The sequence below is a fragment of the Nerophis lumbriciformis genome, linkage group LG30 (assembly GCF_033978685.3).
Source record: "Nerophis lumbriciformis linkage group LG30, RoL_Nlum_v2.1, whole genome shotgun sequence".
Classification (NCBI taxonomy): domain Eukaryota; kingdom Metazoa; phylum Chordata; class Actinopteri; order Syngnathiformes; family Syngnathidae; genus Nerophis; species Nerophis lumbriciformis.
The window spans coordinates 14,630,397-14,646,969 of NC_084577.2; positions in this window are offsets into that span (position 1 = coordinate 14,630,397).

The window sequence follows — 16,573 nt, forward strand, 5'->3', positions numbered from 1 at the left end:
TCTCCCGAAAACCTCCCGGGACAAATATTCTCCCGAAAATGGCCGGAGCTGGAGGCCACGCCCCCTCCAGCTCCATGCAAACCTGAGTGAGGACAGCCTTTTTTCAAGATGGGAGGACAACAGGGTGACAAGAACTAAATCATCCAGACTAGAGATAAATTGTATTATGTTTATCTTACCTAAAAATAAATATATTTATTAATTTAAAAAAAATAAAAAATACATTTTTACTATATTTTGCTAAAAACATCAATATTAATTTTATTTTTATTTTTTCTGACTCCTTATTACATCCAGCCATAGAATTATACATTAAAATAAACATATTTGAAATAATTAATTTTAAATTATCATAATAATTCATTTAAAATGACCATATTCATTAATTAAAATAATTGCTTGTTTATCAACAACTTTAGCATTTTATTCATTACATTTTGAAGCTCTCAGAAGCCAAGTTATGTTATATTCCTTAATATTTATTTATGCAAGTTTGAAGTATCAATTATCCAAACACAGTTTTGTTTGCTTATTTTCAGGATGTATATATATATATATATATATATATATATATATATATATATATATATATATATATATATACATATATATGAAATACTTGACTTGGTGAATTCTAGCTGTAAATATACTCCTCCCCTCTTAACCACGCCCCCAACCACGCCCCGCTCCACCCCTGACCACGCCCCCCCGCCCCCACCTCCCGAAATCGGAGGTCTCAAGGTTGGCAAGTATGCCGGTACCAAAATAATGGTATCGAGACAACACTACAGCACATGAAAGTTGAAAAAAACTCTAAAGTGCCTAAATAGCCTTGAACCTCACCTGACGTCACTGCTATAATTGCACGCTGTTTGAGTTGTCCAGCCTCTGTCGTTTTGTTAGTTAAACTTCTTTCTGATTCATAGTTGCCATTGGAGACAAGCAAATGAGACCCTTTATGTAACTCAAACCCTAGTTTTTAATTGTTCTGTGTGTTGATTTAATATTGACCTCACGCCAGTTTTCTGGATCCATACGTCAGTCTGTGTTAAGCATTCTCTCTGATGGTCATTAGTGGGCGTTCATGCAGAACGAAGAAGACGGCGAGCCTTGGATGCAATAAACTCTTCTGAAAACCAATTTCTTCCTTCATTAAATGAGCGTGATAGAGGATTGTTTTATTTCTGTGGCTCTTGCTCCAGAATTGAATCTAATAGTTCGTTATCTGAGGTTTCTATCTGAAAAAGACTAATCGTGATGCTCATCAAGGGCTCTAACTGTTTTATCTCCATCTTCTCTTTATTACTTGCTGGCTCTGCGGCACTGCTTCGTCCAAGCCGACACCACGTTCACGAGCAGGAAGTGATTATGCAGTCTACCAGACCCTGACGGCATAACTGCACCCGACACAGCCGGCATCAATCCGGGCAAGAAGCAACACAACATTACACACAATGAAGTATAATCAAAACTGACACATTCAAGTGTCCAGCAGCTCTCAAAGACCACACATGTTCTGGATAATGGCGGTTTCAAAGGATATTTCTGTTGCTTTTTGCGAGTAGTTATAGTAATACTGGTGTTGAAACGGGTCATATTATGATTTTTAATCTACATTTAAAGGCCTACTGAAACCCACTACTACCAACCACGCAGTCTGATAGTTTGTACATCAATGATGAAATCTTAACATTGCAACACATGCCAATACGTTACTAAAGTGCAATTTTAAATTTCGCGCAAAATATCCTGCTGAAAACGTCTCGGTATGATGACGTCTGTGCGTGACGTCACGGATTGTAGAGGACATTTTGGGACAGCATGGTGGCTAGCTATTAAGTCGTCTGTTTTCATCGCAAAATTCCACAGTATTCTGGACATCTGTGTTGGTGAATCTTTTGCAATTTGTTCAATGAACAATGGAGACAGCAAAGAAGAAAGCTGTAGGTGGGAAGCGGTGTATTGCGGGCGGCTGCAGCAACACAAACACAGCCGGTGTTTCATTGTTTACATTCCCAAAAGATGACAGTCAAGCTTTACCATTGGCCTGTGGAGAACTGGGACAACAGAGACTCTTACCAGGAGGACTTTGAGTTGGATGTGCAGACGCGGTACCGTGAGTACGCATGCAGCTGCGGCTTCCAAACATTTGATCGCTTGCCCGTACGTGCGTGCCGCTATGTGCATGTCACGTACGTAACTTTGGGGACTTTGGGGAAATATATGTGCTGTATGAACTTTGGGGAGGTGAACGGTACTTTGGGCTGTGGGATTGAGTGTGTTGTGCAGGTGTTTGAGTTGTATAGGCGGGTTATATGGACGGGAGGGGGGAGGTGTTTGTTATGCGGGATTAATTTGTGGCATATTAAATATAAGCCTGGTTGTGTTGTGGCTAATAGAGTCTTGTGTTTATTTACTGTTTTAGTCATTCCCAGCTGAATATCAGGTCCCACCCGCCTCTCACAGCATCTTCCCTATCTGAATCGCTCCCACTGCCCTCTAGTCCTTCACTCTCACTTTCAACATCCACGAATCTTTCATTCTCGCTCAAATTAATAGGGAAATCATCGCTTTCTCGGTCCGAATCGCTCTCGCTGCTGGTGGCCATGATTGTAAACAATGTGCAGATGTGAGGAGCTCCACAACCTGTGACGTCACGCGCATATCGTCTGCTACTTCCGGTACAGGCAAGGCTTTTTTATCAGCGACCAAATGTTGCGAACTTTATCGTCGATGTTCTCTACTAAATCCTTTCAGCAAAAATATGGCAATATCGCGAAATGATCAAGTATGACACATAGAATGGACCTGCTATCCTCGTTTAAATAAGAAAATCGCATTTCAGTAGGCCTTTAAATAGATGTTCAAGGTATAAAAGTTCAATATAGTAGGAACATACAATTTGTATTTGTATTTTCTTGAAATAACTATTTGTTGCAAATGCTACAAAATAAAATCACTTCCTGTGTGTGTGTGTGTGTGTGTGTGTGTGTGTGTGTGTGTGTGTGTGTGTGTGTGTGTGTGTGTGTGTGTGTGTGTGTGTGTGTGTGTGTGTGTGTGTGTGTGTGTGCAAAATGGAGAAATGGAGCATCATAATATGATAAAACTGTTGATCTGCCATCCTCAGAAGCAACAAAAAGCCTTCTTTTGTTGGAGGTAAAAGTGCTGTCGGTTGCTATTCAATGACCACCAACACGATTGCTGAGGTTTTATAGAACTACAAATTTTAGAGCCTCGGGGGAGCTGGCTGTGTTGGAGTGAGGCAGAGTGGAAGCGTCACACAGATAAAAGTTGTATAAAAGTTGCAGGAAGGGGCTATTTTTCTACGATGCATCACTGCTTTCTGTTAGAGCATTATTGCTACCTTGTACTTGTATATTTGTTGGTCGTGTGATGAGTGATGAGCCAAGAAGACACCAACGAGGAATCGTCGAACAAAAAGCTTTATTTTTTTCAGCGAGCCTCCGACCTGAACTGCAGCTTCCAGGAGAAAGAGTATGGGCCTGATTACTCTTCTGTACTCTCAGACTACTGTGCCTAAATACCCCTTACACGAAGACCCCCACTCATTGTAACTTTAGCCTTGGAACCAGCCAGTCTGGACAAAGCCCAGTTTATTGTTTAGCCAGTCAGTCTTTCCCTGATTGAATATTGAATATTCAGTCTAAGCCTGGGCCCCTGGAGATGGGGTCCAGACTGAGGCCAATGGAAAAAAACCTCATAGCCATAGCACACATAATAATGTGTGTAAGAGGGAAGCATCAAAGATTATAAGGCACACTGCCGATGAATGGCCTATTTTTTATCTTTTTTTCATATATAAGGTGCACTGGATTATAGGGCGCATTAAAGCAGTCATATTTTTTTTTTTTTTCTAAATTTAAAACACTTCCTTGTGGTCTACATAACATGTAATGGTGGTTCTTTAGTCAAAATGTTGCATAGATTATGTTTTACAGATCATCTTCAAGCTGCTTTCTGACAGTCACTTCCGGATGCGCCGTTTTGTAGGGGGTCTTATTTACGTGGCTCATCTTCAGCAGCGTCTTCTCCCCGTCATCTTTGTTGTAGCGATGTAGCGTGCAAGGACGGGGGTGGAAAAAGTGTCAAAAGATGGAGCTAACTGTTTTAATGTTTAATGTTTAATACTTAATTAAATAACGGAGCAGCATCTCCTAATCCGGAAACAACAACACCGGAAATGTGTCCCGTGAAATACCGTCCGACCGGAACTCTCTAATAACTAAAGTTCCTTGGGTGAATAATGTAAACTCACTATACCGGTATGTTTTAGCCCTTCCATGGCAAGTTTACTGACAGATATAAGTAAGAACGTTACACTACTTTATACTACAAATGGCAACAGCGGAGGATGAATGTCACGTAAGAAGATAGAGAAAAAGAAGAAGCTTATCGAATGCGGACGTGCGCAATTTTTCAGGATTTTTGCAGATCCCAAATACAGATCAGCAGGTACCAGAAGGTAAGAAAAGTTGCTTTTGCATAATACTGCGAAACAAAACGCCAGATATGTCTTACCACACCATAATAATACGCGTATGTTGAAGCACAGTACAATCCATCAAGCGGTGCGGCTTCATAGCTTACCAAAGTCGTACTAAAACATGTTGACAGATTTTTGAGCGCCATGTGTAATGTTCTATATTTTCAATGGAACATATACAATGTTGGTGTTGTTTATATGAGTCATATTGCCTTCATAGTGCAGTCTACACGTATCTCTTATATTTGACTGCCATCTACTAGTCACACTTATCATTATACCATGTACCAAATAAAATGGCTTCGAGGTCGGTAAGCAAACCCAGAATTATTCCGTGCATTCGGCGCACCGGGTTATGCGGCGCACTGTCGGGTTTTGAGAAATTATAGTCTGAAAAATACGGTATATTATTAAACAACTGACTAAAAATGTTACAATTTTAATAATCAAAAAATTAAATATTTAAATGTACTTTTACATTTAATACAGTAATGACTTATGTAGTTATTTCTAATAGAATTATTTATTTATTTTTTCAAGTAATGATTGAAAAATTTATATTTTTTTTTGTCCCATTTGACCATCCATGTAGTAATAGTACTTTTGGAGTTGTACTGTCAGTGAATGAGGCCAACAGCGTTCAGTTTGTCAAACAAGGACAGGAAGTGACTGTGCCATCGTCACCTCTCCTGATGTAACAAGTTTGTCCTTATCTATGGCTATTGGACGTTAATGCCTGTTGAGCGTGTTTCACTGGGTGGGCTATTTCTTCCAGCCACCTGGGAAACCTCTGGAAGTGTGGCAGTGCATGTCGGTAGCTGTAAGGGCACGCAACCTTGGCAGCATATTATGCTCTGATGGTCTCCTCCACAGCTGTGTCGCTCTAAAAACACCTTGGTGCGTCACCTGTAGAGCTGGAAAATCTCCTGCCATGGTCTACTGGAGACATTAAAACTGACCTGATGCCATGCAACATATTGAGCGAGTCTTCTGAACAGCAACACCTGTAACCATGACTCACGTGTTCTGTAAAATACAACAAAAAAACAATAACCAGAGAAGAATTTACTGCAAAAGTTAACCATTTGTTTTAAAAACGTTAAGATGTTTGCATGCAGCTTCCAATGTCTCCAAGATTTTGTACGATTTTTTTTTTTCTAAAAATGGGATAAACATATCTAGAATATGTGATTGTAAACCAGTGCCCTCCCCAATTGAATGATCAGTTTATCGGGCGTTTTACGCAAGTAGTATTACCCAGAAGCACAGTAGATGGCGCATTACATGAACAGAAACCCCACAATGTTTACATGTCTGTCCATCCATCCATCCATCCATCTTCTTCCGCTTATCCGAGGTCGGGTCGCGGGGGCAGCAGCCTAAGCAGGGAAGCCCAGACTTCCCTATCCCCAGCCACTTCGTCCAGCTCCTCCCGGGGGATCCCGAGGCGTTCCCAGGCCAGCCGGGAGACATAGTCTTCCCAACGTGTCCTGGGTCTTCCTCGTGGCCTCCTACCGGTCGGACGTGCCCTAAACACCTCCCTAGGGAGGCGCTCGGGTGGCATCCTGACCAGATGCCCGAACCACCTCATCTGGCTCCTCTCGATGTGAAGGAGCAGCGGCTTTACTTTGAGCTCCCCCCAGATGACAGAGCTTCTCACCCTATCTCTAAGGGAGAGCCCCGCCACCCGGCGGAGGAAACTCATTTCGGCCGCTTGTACCCGTGATCTTGTCCTTTCGGTCATAATCCAAAGCTCATGACCATAGGTGAGGATGGGAACGTAGATCGACCGGTAAATTGAGAGCTTTGCCTTCCGGCTCAGCTCCTTCTTCACCACAACGGATCGATACAGCGTCCGCATTACTGAAGACGCCGCACCGATCCGCCTGTCGATCTCACGATCCACTCTTCCCTCACTCGTGAACAAGACTCCGAGGTACTTGAACTCCTCCACTTGGGGCAAGATCTCCTCCCCAACCCGGAGATGGCACTCCACCCTTTTCCGGGCGAGAACCATGGACTCGGACTTGGAGGTGCTGATTCTCATCCCAGTCGCTTCACACTCAGCTGCGAACCGATCCAGTGAGAGCTGAAGATCCTGGCTAGATGTTTCCATGTTCATGTATAAATTAGTGCCGTCATTTGGCCTTTTTATTGAGGCTAAATGCTCCCTGAAATATCCTTAAATCCCCAAAATAATTTGGTGATTTTTTGTAATGTCTTTGGAGGAAAAAATACAGGCAAATTTAATACAACATCCCCAGATTGTGAGTTGTAATATTCAAGCCTGTCATAATTCACTTTAATTATAAATATGTCAAGTTTTCCTTTACTTCATAGTGTAGAGATTAGCTGATTGATGTAGAATTATCATTTGTGGATAATAAAATTAATGATAATACAGTACATCATTATAACAGTGACATGCAGTCAGGGGAGGCAGGTGAGGCGGGGCCTCACGTGCCATCATGGAAAGAAAAAAAATATAAAAAGAAAAAATTATAATTAAATTGTTATATGTATCCAGTGATTATACTTTAAAGTTATTTTCCATTTAACTTCACCAGTTTTAGAATATTTTTATTCAAATTTTCACATTTGCCGTTCAAATACTGAGAAGAGAGAGGTGAGTCACCAGCCAGTTGAGCCTCACCATGGATTGCGCAATTACTCGGCTAACTGCTGGCCTGCTGTGCAGTAAGACCGTATTGCTATATGAATTATATTATACATTTCCATAGTTTAGTTAGCTGAGGTATATAATGTACAGTGTATTTTGTCAACAACTGTATGTGTGTAACGTATTTATTGTGCTGAGCAATCATAAAACGGCTGCGAAGACGCACTGGCTGAGGCTTGCAGTAATCCCGCCTCCTGGTGGTAGAGGGCGCTAGTGATCCCAGAGATCATTCTTGCGACTACTCGGCTGCAGAAGAAGTGACAACAAGCAGCAACAGTTAGCATTGACCGTTTATTTTTTCCTTCGCCATGACTTTTAACATGGAGGATTACATATCTAAAATAAAACAGTTTTCTAAACTGGACTTTCAATCGAAGCAGGAGGTAATAATTAAAGGAAGATCTCCATCGAGACAGAGAGACTTTTAAAACTGAAGAAAGATAAGGAAGACTTCTATAAACAAGTTGTCGATGCTTTTGTTCAAAAGGAGCGGCGCATGGACTTCATTTATAAGTAAAGGTAAGACCATAATAATGTTTTTTTTATTAAATGTGCTTTTTTGTGTGCTACAGTTTGTATGTGTAAAGTTAAAGTTAAGTTAAAGTACCAATGATTGTCAAACACACAAGGTGTGGTGAAATTTGTCCTCTGCATTTGACCCATCCTCTTGTTAACCCCCTGGGAGGTGAGGGGAGCAGTGGGAAGCAGCGGCACCGCGCCCGAGAATAATTTTTGGTGATTTAACCCCCAATTCCAACCCTTGATGCTGAGTACCAAGCAGGGAAGAATGCTGGTATGAGCTTTTAAACATAACACGTTAACTGCTGCCAATCAAATGGTGAATAAGATACCCTTCAGGGTTCATATGTTTGTAAATCTGACTGTGATGAAGTCAGTGCCTCACCAGCCATGAACCTCACCGCACGTCACTGATCTACACAATGTTATGCTTTAATATAGCGGGGAAAAAAAGTGGTTTTACCAAGAGGTGACTGCCTTATTGTTTTGATAAACTATTTTCTTTTTGTAACGTTCACATCTGCGGGCATTCACAGATCTACAAGGAACTTTGCAAGATGCTTTGATGCTTTTGTGAGGCGATAACAATACAACACAAGCATTCTCTGTAGGAAAATATCTTAATATTTTGTAGGAATAAGGATGACATAGTGCATATTTTTAGGCAATATTTGTCTGAACCTGCGTTAATGATCAGGGGGTAGAGGGAAAAAATGTATCTTGTATGGATGAAAGAATCCAACAAGGAGGCTTTTTAATGATAAAAAATAGAACCGTGAGCTATGAGATATGCAGTCTCTCACAATCAACAACCCTCCACATTTGCAAATTGTTCAGAATTACATGGTGTTCCTGTCAACAAACATCGCTCGGGGCATACTGTCAAGTGAGTTCAACACATCCAGGCAGTCCCTTTGTTCACTGGCTTGATAAGGATCCAAAACAACACACACGCACACACTTATATGTTGAGGTCAGCATTTATTTTGTTTTCTTGATCTACTCCAGTGTTTCTGAAACTGCGGTACGCGGGCTTCATCAATCAATCAATCATCCATCCATCCATCCATTTTCTACCGCTTATTCCCTTTTGGGGTGGCGGGGGGCGCTGGAGCCTATCTCAGCTACAATCGGGCGGAAGGCGGGGTACACCCTGGACAAGTCGCCACCTCATCGCAGGGCCAACACAGATAGACAGACAACATTCACACTCACATTCCCACACTAGGGCCAATTTAGTGTTGCCAATCAACCTATCCCCAGGTGCATGTCTTTGGAAGTGGGAGGAAGCCGGAGTACCCGGAGGGAACCCACGCAGTCACGGGGAGGACATGCAAACTCCACACAGAAAGATCCCGAGCCCGGGATTGAACCCAAGACTACTCAGGACCTTCGTATTGTGAGGCAGATGCACTAACCCCTCTGCCACCGTGCTCCCCATGTTTATTTATATAGCCCTAAATCACAAGTGTCTCAAAGGGCTGCACAAGCCACAACGACATCCTCGGTACAGAGCCCACATAAGGGCAAGGAAAAACTCACCCCAGTGGGACGTCGATGTGAATGTCTATGAGAAACCTTGGAGAGGACCGCATATGTGGGTAACCCCCCCCCCCCCTCTAGGGTGACCGAATGCAATGGATGTCGAGTGGGTCTAACATAATATTGTGAGAGTCAGTGTTGGGTTAGTTACTGAAAACCAGTAACTAGTTACAATTACTAGTTACTTTATTTCAAAAGTAACTCAGTTACTAACTCAGTTACTTACACCAAAAAGTAATGCGTTACTGTGAAAAGTAACTATTTAGTTACTTCCTTTTTTCTTCTTCTTTTTTTAAAGCTCCCATTAATGCCCTTTTTGCCTTCATTTCAGTACTGTTATTGCACTGGAGAATAATACAATCTGTTGATCAACTTGACATACATTTTTATTTTCCTTTTAACATAATGAATGAAAAACAGTGCAACATAAAAAGGCATTCCTCCTTTCTTTAAACTTGGACCAATGACCATTAATAAAAAACAAGTTTAAGTGCAACATAAGAAGAAACATCATCTTCCTTGAAACATAGGTAGTGAATTAAAGCCTGACATCTGGAGTGATGCTGCTGTCTTCCACACTTGGAGCCATGGATTGTAGAATCCTTGTTTTCAGTGGCAGGATCATTGACACAGATGGTGAAGTTTCAGTGCTCAGTAGAGATGGAACACTTTTAAGCACCTGGAGGACCTCACCTGCCACTCTCACATCATCATCAGACAGGGTGACATTTGTCTTCAGGGTGTTGTGGGTCAATGCAGAGTATATAGCTGCCTGCTGCTCCAACATATCATAAGTGGAGTTCCACCTCGTTGGGACATCATGTATGAGCAGGCAGCTTTAGCATTTCTTGCTTTGTCTTAAGCACATGAGCAGCTGTTGTGCTTGGGTGGAAGTAAGAAACCTTCCTGATCCTCCCAAAGAGGCGCTCCATCCTATTGACTGAGATTCCCTTCTGTGATGCCAAATTCACTACATGTGCAAAGCACCTATCTGTGGTCCCAGTCCTGCCTCATTCTCTGTAATTATTTGATTTTTGGCATTATCACGTGTGACTGGGATATCTTTATCTTCCATTCCTCCACTGCTTGTGTCAGCACCTGCGCAAGGTGACTCTCGTAGAGGGGGCTCGTCTTCTCATCTCCCAGTCTGCTGTGATGAAGTGAGCGCTTATAGTTCCGCTGGACGTCCAGCCGTCTGTCATGAGCGCAACAGATGATGCTCGGGATAGTTCATCCACAACTTTTTTCTTCTCCTGCTCATAAAGATCTGGAACAATCTTATTGCTGAAGTGGGTGCGCGACGGGATGTCGTAACGTGGTTCAAGCACGTTCAGCATGTGTTTAAAACCCTCGTTTTGCACAACCGAGTCTGCACTTATAAACACACCGATTCAATGGCGGGGGCGTTCAAGCTCCTCCGTTACTCCGCTCGCCATGACCACGCTGTGTGTGGACTGAACGTGCCAACAACTTTTTTTTGTTTGTTTCATATATCAAACCGCGGATCACCTCCCCCCACACACACACACATAGACCGCGCCTCTTTTCTTCTCTCCGGCTTGTGACAGAGGAAGATTCAGAAGAACGACACCGCGCAGCGCTTCTGTTTCTAGCCGATACTACATCAAAAGTAACGTAAAATAACGCAGTAACGCATCATGTAGTAACGGTAACTAAATTACTGAATAAAAAAAAATAACGCGTTAGATTACTAGTTACCGCCGAAACTAACGGCGTTACAGTAACGCGTTACAGTAACGCGTTACTTTGTAACGCGTTAGTCCCAACACTGGTGAGAGTACAGTCCATAGTGGATCCAGCATAACAGTAAGAGTCCAGTCCACAGTGGGGTCAGCAGGAAACCATCCCGAGCGGAGACGGGTCAGCAGCGCAGAGATGTTCCCAACCGATATACAGGCGAGCGGTCCACCCCGGGTCCCGACCCCGGACAGCCAGCACCCCATCCATGGCCACCGGATCTGTGTGTCTCCCCTTCCACAAGGGATAGGGGGAAGCAGAGGAGAAAAGAAAAGAAACGGCAGATCAACTGGTCTAAAAAAAAAGGGGGGCTATTCAAAGGCTAGAGTATACAAATGAGTTTTGAGATGGGACTTAAATGTTTCTACTGAGGTAGCATCTCAAACTGTTACCGGGAGGGCATTCCATAGTGCTGGAGCCCGAATAGAAAACGCTCTACAGCCCGCAGACTTTTTTTGGGCTCTGGGAATCACTAATAAGCCGGAGTTCTTTGAACGCAGATTTCTTCATCTAGTGGTAAGCCAAATAAGTGCCTCATTCAGTGGTCCCCAAACTACAGCCTGTGGATTGTTCCAAGTTTAAATTGATATCATGAAATATGGAACATTTACATTTGTGTTGCCACCTGAAGCATGAGGGCAACAGCGACTATTGACCACGTGCCATTCTCAAGGCCATAGTGCACATGTAGACTCAATGTATAGGTACTAATTTAGACAACCCAATTAATCAAAAACCAACACAGAACGTTAAAATATGTGGTACAAAAACACACAGCTTGCCCACTGAACTATGTGAACATTATAAAAAAGGTCTAATAGTACCATATCCAATTTAAAATACACACATTTAAAGGCCTACTGAAACCCACTACTACCGACCACGCAGTCTGATAGTTTATACATCAATGATGAAATCTTAACATTGCAACACATGCCAATACGGCCGGGTTAGCTTACTAAAGTGCAATTTTAAATTTTGCGTGAAATATCCTGCTGAAAACGTCTCGGTATGATGACGTCGGCGTGTGACGTCACGGATTGTGTAGGACATTTTGGGACAGCATGGTGGCCAGCTATTAAGTCGTCTGTTTTCATCGCAAAATTCCACAGTATTCTGGACATCTGTGTTGGTGAATCTTTTGCAATTTGTTCAATGAACAATGGCAAAGAAGAAAGCTGTAGGTGGGAAGCGGTGTATTGCGGACGGCTCTAGCAACAACACAAACACAGCCGGTGTTTCATTGTTTACATTCCCGGAAGATGACAGTCAAGCTTTGCAGAGACTCTTACCAGGAGGACTTTGAGTTGATACGCAGACATGGTACCGTGGGTACGCATGCAGCTGCGGCTTCCAAACATTTGATCGCTTGCCCATACGTGCGTGCCGCTATGTGCATGTCACGTAACTTTGGGGACTTTGGGGAAATATATGTGCTGTATGAACTTTGGGGAGGTGAACGATACTTTGGGCTGTGGGATTGAGTGTGTTGTGCAGGTGTTTGAGTTGTGGGGCGTGGTGATTGGCTCATGTGTTACCTAGGAGGTGTTTCCGTCTATGGCGGCATGCTGTTACAGCGCAGCGAAATTGTAACAGCATGCCGCCATAGACGGAAACACCTCCTAGGTAACACATGAGCCAATCACCACGCCCCTACGCCAGCCTGTACCTACCCACTCTGTGCCCTATATAAACCATGGTATGCGAATGCTCCCATTAAAATCTCCTGATGATTGAGGGTACCCCCCCCCCCCTCATGAAACAGGCCTGTAGAGATGAAATAGTCTTGTGATTTTTTTCCCACACATACATATATATATATATATATATATATATATATATATATATATATATATATATATATATATATATATATATATATATATATATATATATATATATATATATGATATGTGTGTGTATGTTACTCATCAGTTACTCAGTACTTGAGTAGTTTTTTTACAACATACTTTTTACTTTCACTCAAGTAAATATTTGGGTGACTACTCCTTACTTTGACTTGAGTAATAAATCTCTAAAGTAACAGTACTCTTACTTGAGTACAATTTCTGGCTACTCTACCCACCTCTGCTAATAGAGTATATATATGTCTTGTGTTTATTTACTGTTTTAGCCATTCCCAGCTGAATATCAGGTCCCACCCGCCTCTCACAGCATCTTCCCTATCTGAATCGCTCCCACTGCCCTCTAGTCCTTCACTCTCACTTTCCTCATCCACGAATCTTTCATCCTCGCTCAAATTAATGGGGAAATCGTCGCTTTCTCGGTACGAATCGCTCTCGCTGCTGGTGGCCACGATTGTAAACAGTGTGTGTGTGTGCCTGTGTGTGTACATGACAACGTATTGGCGATGTCCCCAACAAATCGGCCTTTATTGCTTGTGTTCCGTCACGGGACTTCTTCTTGGAAGTGAAAACCAGTGGTGGTCAACCAAACCAAGATGGCTGTTGTACAGCAAGAAAATGGATGGATATATATATATATATATATGTATATATTTATATATATATATATATCTATGTGTATATATATATATATATATATATATATATATATATATATATATATAAATATATATATATGTATATTTACATTCTTGTGTATGTAAATATATATGTATATGTATATGTTTATATATATATATATATATACATTTATATATATCTATACAGTGTATATATGTATGTATGTATGTATGTATATGTATGTATGTATATGTATAGAAATATATGTATGCACGTATATATATATATATATATATATATATATATATATATATATATATATATATATATATATATATATATATATATATATATATATGTTGGGGTGGTACTTGAAGAGCCAACTGTGTACTTGGTGAAAAAAAATTGAGAACCACTAATGTATTCTATTCCGATGGACTATTTGTTTCCATGTAGAATACACCAAAATGTGTCCCATTATTTTTAACCAGCATGTGTCTGCTCATCATCCGTCAAGATATTGCTTGACTATAGAAAAGAGCATGTTCTGACTTAAGCAGTATGTTCTTTTGTCATACCAACGTGACTTGAACAATTCATGAATCCGTGGAAATGTTCAAACATTTGACAGGTGACCATTGAACAGGAACGGCTCCCTACCGCCATCTCAGGCAAGCATAACTAATATTGACAGGTGGTCTACACCCACACTCCTTCTACAAACATGTTCCAGCCAAAGATTGCTTTTCAATAAAAGTACCCATCATCATTAGTCAAATCCATCTCAGGAAAAAATGAAAATAACAGATTTATATCCAGACAAAAACAAATCATGTGGTAGTCATTATGACAGAAAGAGTGTCCTCAGGTGCCACGGTGTTTGCTACCTTCCCCCGGGAGCAGCTTTGCTCCTTAATGGAGAAGCTGAGAGAATATTAATTAGTGTTTGCTGCAGGTCTTCTGCCATATCCTCTGATCCAAAGTGCTCGCTGCATGCATTTGTCACCGCCAAGCCATAGGGAAGAAGTCACACTTTTCCTAAAGAATATTACATTTTTTGGAATTGTTTATATCCAGACAAAAACATACAGGTTTTGGAACAACATATGCTGCCATCTAAGCGCCGTCTTTTTCATAGACGCCCCTGCTTATTTCAGCAAGACAATGCCAAGCCACATTCAGCACGTGTTACAACAGCGTGGCTTCATAAAAAAAGAGTGCGGGCACTTTCCTGGCTCCGCCTGCAGTCCAGACCTGTCTCCCATCGAAATGTGTGGCGCATTATGAAGCGTAAAATACGACAGCGGAGACCCCGGACTGTTGAATGACTGAAGCTCTACATAAAACAAGAATGGGAAAGAATTCCACTTTCAAAGCTTCAACAATTAGTTTTCTCAGTTCCCAATCGTTTATTGAGTGTTGTTAAAAGAAAAGGTGATGTAACACAGTGGTGAACATACCCTTTCTCAACTACTTTGGCACGTGTTGCAGCCATGAAATTCTAAGTTAATTATTATTTGCAAAAAAAAAATAAGTTTATGTGTTTGAACATCAAATATCTTGTCTTTGTAGTGCATTCAATTGAATATGGGTTGAAAAGGATTTGCAAATCATTGTATTCCGTTTATATTTACATCTAACACAATTTCCCAACTCATATGGAAACGGGGTTTGTAATACCACCGTCCCTGGCTGCATCGCACTTCATAGTTTGCATCTTGTAAATGGTGATTTCTCAATGTTAAACTACTTACGTAGAAAGTCGTAAACAGGATTTGTATGATCCAGCTATGAAATTATTTCAATTATATTCAAATATTCTTACTTTGCACAAATTAAATAACAGTGATAAACAAGGGTTTACTGTATTACTCTTGTCAACTACACGGTGATTTGGTTATGGGAGCCTGAGTGTGTGCATAAAAAACACAAACAACCTAAGTGCAGTTCAAATAGGTTTATTATTAGGTATGAAGAAATAAAGCACTATTATTATTTTACAAGTTATTTTTAAAGATTTGTACTGACTCTAAATAATCACAAATGAACAAATAACAAAAAGACTACATTGACAAGTACAATTATTTTCAATCCAATATGTTCAATAGTCATAATTCCACATCATGTCCAATGTTTGTGTGAAAATCAATGATGATAGAACCAAAGGGGGAACAAAGCGAAACATGTTCAAAACTGCAACGCCGCTTTGGCAATTGATTGATAAACCCAACCCAATAAAAGGGCAAATCTATGAAAAAACAAATGTTCTTCAGACATATCATTAGGAAAAGGTTCGGCTACAATATAAACTTAAATAGTACGGCTGTTTTAGAAACACGTTCGTAAATATGTCAGCGTTGGAAGCAATTGCTAAATAAGCAATTATCTTTACGGGCTTCTGAATGGGCCGCAGTGCTGCTGATCCAAACTAAAACTATTACAAAGGACATGTTGACTCACAGCAGAATTAAAGTTTAGAAACAAAACATGCCGATGATCAGCTACTGAAGTGACCGGTTGTCATGATCATATGACCCCCCCCTCTAGTCATTGTGGCCCTAAACAACTGCATAAAGTGTTTATGCCAGGGGCCGTAAGCATAACTACGTGGTGTTCAGGATCACTGGACTGATCACACTGAAAATCAACAGGCTTTACAAATCGGGGGTGTATTGTTACTTATATCCAAATATGATACAAATAGTTAGGATAGATAAGTGAAAGCAACAGAGGCCAGGTCAGTAGAGTTTACATACTGTGCACTCCTCAGCATAAAAACATGTCATGATTTTTAGCCCTTTGTTTACTCAATTTATTTAAACCGTTCTTTTTTCCAAAGTGGAATGATATTAAATACTCCCAACTTCATTACACAACTGAACACACAGAAGATAATACAAATAACAACAGAAGAAATGAGCAAATTAAAAAGATGGTTTGACAAAAACAGACTATCTTTGAATTTCAGTAAGACTAAAATAATGCCATCTGGTAACAGTAGAAGAGAATGTCAAACACAAATACAGATAGACGGAGTGGATATTGAAAGGGTAAAAGAAAACACATTTGTGGGTGTAATAATAG